Here is a 4,255-nt window from a genome sequence, read left to right on the forward strand (position 1 = left end):
AATTTTCCAATTTACTAATTTCTCCTAATTCCTAATTTTCTAATTTTCATCAATTTTCTAATTTCCTAATTGCTAATTCATCTAATTTTCCAATTTCTCCTATTTCTCCTAATTTCATGGGAATGACATAGCAATTTGTCATAATTTTTCATAATTTGTCAATCAATCAATTTTGACATAGCAATTTGTCATAATTATCAATCAATCAATCTTGCATAGAAAGTGTCAATTTGTCATAATTTGTCATAATTTTCATTCTTGATTTGAAATTTCCTTTCAAATTTCCTCATGTTAATCTTGTCTTTTCTCCGATTTATCTATAAATTGGATGAATTTCTTCAATCAAAAGGTCGAATCAATCACACTTCTAGTACCCTTATGCTATTGTCTCGTCTTGTCAATCTTGCTTTCACATTAGGCTTATGCACTTGAAGGTGAGATCCACAAAAACAAAGCAATTTGAAGGAGAAAGAAGGACAATGGAGCCACATGAAGGAGACATCTGCATTTGGTTTTCTTAGATTTCATTTTGAATGTCTTGTCTTCATGTTTTCATTGAATGTAATTAGGATTTGTCACTGCATTTTAGTTTTTGTGATTGAGCTAGTCCAATTTGTTATTTGCTTTGATGATTTCCAAATTCCTATCTACATTAATTGGTGAACCCGACATGAACTAACCCCCTAATCATGTTTTTTAGTGCTTTTGAGTTGATTTGCAGGTGAAAAACCCAAGAAACAGGGTATTTCAGGGCTTTCTGAGCACTTCTGCGCCTATGTAGGAGAGTTCTGCGCCTATGTCAAGGGATCTGCATGTGTGTAGGAGATTTATGCACCTATTTCAAGGGATCTACACCTGTGTTACTACATTTTGCACCTGTGTCAAAGGGATCTGTGCCTATGTTACTTCATTCTGCGCCTGTGTTACTGCATCTTGCGCTTGTGTAAGACATTCTGCGCCTGTGTAAGGCCAGAAACAGAGGTAAAAAGCAGTGTTTTTACTTGCAAAATACTTTGTTTTGCATTCTGTTTCTACATTTTGGTTTTTCTTTGGTACTGATTCTCTGTGCAGCACCTTGGCATTACGCATGGCAAAGACAAAAATAAAACTACTAACAAATTTTATACAGGTTTGCTAGTCAAAGACCAAACAAATCAAACTTATATCTTGGTGATTTTACAGGTTGCCTTGTATTTCAACCGAACTTTTGTGTTTGTGATTCATAATTAGGCACCTAGTATGATTGCTAAGTAGGATGGAATGAACGTGTGTTTGCTTTGATTGTCGAGTTTGACATTGGAGTAGGAGAGTATGCTCTCATCCTTCTTAGGGTGATCAGCAATCCAGATCTTCGATACCATTCTCATGGCTCAGATTGTTTGTTACCTTTAGAGGGCCTGCCTTCCCGACCATTTGCTTTCTTTTGCAAGCAATTGAAAATCGTGAGAAGGGAATGACCCAAAGTGAGCATAGCCAGAGTACCTTGGCATTCTAACTCACTATAAATAAATACCTAATGGGCGAAAGCTTTGAAGGAAGGGTTGCGTGGGAATTGTAGTTACCTGGGAAGTGATGACCCTTGGACTCTTTCTCATATCAGCATCTAAGTAGGGCCTCACGGTCTAAATCATGCTTGCACGACTACATTTGTTTGGTATCTTGGTTGGCCTGTGTCTCAATCATGCTTGCGTGACACCAAGGAGTAGCGCTTAACAGAAATCTTTATTAAACACCTTGTATTTAGAGGCCAAAATCCTTCTAGTTGCTTGAGAAGGAGGAGTTTGGATACTTGGAAGAGATACTAAGTTCGCCATGGGGAGATTTCCATGGGGACTGATGCTTGGTTGCCCTGAGAAGTGAGTGCCATGGAGGGGAGCCCGTGGGGTCAAGCATCTATGTATTCTCCTTGAGTCTCATAATGAGTCTACCTCTCAAGTACCTACTGTCCTTGCCTACCATAGGAAATGTGTGAATGAGCATGATTGTTTTGAGTCAAAGTCAAACAAACATTTGTCTCCTATGATTGTCAAAGGTTAAATCAAAAACAAACTTTCAAAAGTGCTCATAATCAACTTGGGTTTTCAAAATCAACAACATTCAACTCAAAACACAATGCAAACAAAGGTCCAAGTTTGTCTAAGTATTCATCCAACATTTAAACATGGTCGTCAACACATTAAATGTCTTTGTTTCAAAATTCATGTCACTTTAGGCTAGGTTTTGCATAGTCCCACTTAGGTCCTAAGGCATATTGTCATCTCCTTTCATTTTAGTCTTTTTCATTACAAAGCGTCCTCATTTTGCACTTAGGTCCAAGATCATTTTCCCTAAGTTTGCATTTCATCGTCATATCCAAGACAAATTTCCATTTAGGTTGCATAGGTTGCATTTCGAATTTTCCAAGTCATTGGTTTTCATATATCCTTATCATTGCATTGTCATATCATATCTTTTAGATCATTTTCATATCATATCCTAAGTCATTGTCATAATCATTGCTTTCTTGTGTGTAGTCTCAAAAACTAGGTTTTGTCATACTTGAGTAATCCAAATCTTTGAATAAACCCTAAGTCATTGTTAGGAAGTCTAGACCTTATCAAACTTTTGTCTTTTTGTCATCCATGTCATTTGGTCAAACCTAGCTTAGTATCCAAGCATATAGGGGAGACATTGTCATTCTGTCCTTTTGTCACTTGATCCTTTTGTCCTTTGAGGTCTACACATCATTTTAATTTCCTAAGGGTCTCTTTTTTAGATTTGCATTCCAAAAAGTTTGTCAAAATCTTGAAAAACAACAAAAACATTAAGTTTCATTGTCATCCTTTAGGTTGCATTTGTCAATCCCATTAGTTGCATTGCATGGTGACATGTTTGTTGAAATGAGGTCTCAACCTTCTTACGAAGCCATGTCATCACAATTGAGCAATCAATCATGTCAATCCAATCTCTACGTGTCTCAGAACTTGGATCAAACTTATCATGATGATGTAAATGTCCAAATACAAAAATTAGAGGAGAAACTAGCTCAAGAAAATGAGATTTTAGAACAAAGAGTGAAAAACATTGAGAAGAATAGATCACAAATGTCCAAAAAATTTCAAAAATTTCCAGGTCAAAATCCAAAGATTGAGCCAATTGATGTAAGATCTCTTCTTAAACGATCAGACATACCAGCTCTCCTCTCCCAAATAGAGATGATGAAACAATTTCAAGAAAAGAGACAACATCAATTTCAACATTATGTGCCTCCACAACAAGAATAAGAAGGTGTTTACTATCAACCAGATTTTCAACCAATACAACCAATGGTTCAACCAATGGTCCAACATATACAACCAACACAACCAATGGTCCAATTTCAACAATATGTCCAACCAACTATACAATGTCCACAAATGGTTCAACCAATGGTGGAATATCAATGTCAACAACCACAACCAAACATTCAAAAACAAAGGTTGCAGCACACACCAACCCAAGTTTCAAACATGTCAGAACAATTGAACCAAGTCTAATATCAAAACATGACATCAGATCAGAACCAACTCCTTGCCAAACAAGTTCAAATTCCAGATACAACTATGTCAAAACCTCAAAAGAAAGGTGGCTTTATTGCAATGATCTTAAGGAAACTACCAAGTGAGTTCTTTGAGGAAGATCAAGATAATACAATTATGTCTAGCAATGCCTCATCCCCCCACAAACAAATTGACTCTCTAGTGGCATCTATCCCTACACCTTTAGAAGTTTCACAAGAACCTTCTATATTGTCCTCATCAAACAATACACCCAAGGATGCAATTATCCTAGGGCTATCCATAATTGATTGCCACGATAATCCAATTCATGATGCACATCCTTGTCATGTTTAAGAAATACAAGACCCAATGCCACCATGCAATTTATTGCCATTACCTATTTTAGAGAGTCCTATTCAAATTCCATCCCCTTCGTGCTAAAGCATTAATCCCTTGCCAAAATCCTCCATGCATATCCAAATTCCAACCCCATGTCAAGAGGATAATTTAGAGCATGCAGAAACATGTCTTGAAATAGATCAAGATCAAGATCTTGAAACCTTATCATCCCATCCAATTGTTGACCAAGATCCCATCTTCCCAGACACTCATGATGGTTCCCCTATTCTTGTCCATCCTATCCAAAGTCCTATTGACACTCCATGCCCCAAGCAAGATCAAGATATCTCAGTCCATCCAATCCCAAACGATCCCCTTCCATTTCATGAAAAAAATGT

Source organism: Cryptomeria japonica, chromosome 7 (genome assembly GCF_030272615.1).
Source record: "Cryptomeria japonica chromosome 7, Sugi_1.0, whole genome shotgun sequence".
NCBI lineage: Eukaryota > Viridiplantae > Streptophyta > Pinopsida > Cupressales > Cupressaceae > Cryptomeria > Cryptomeria japonica.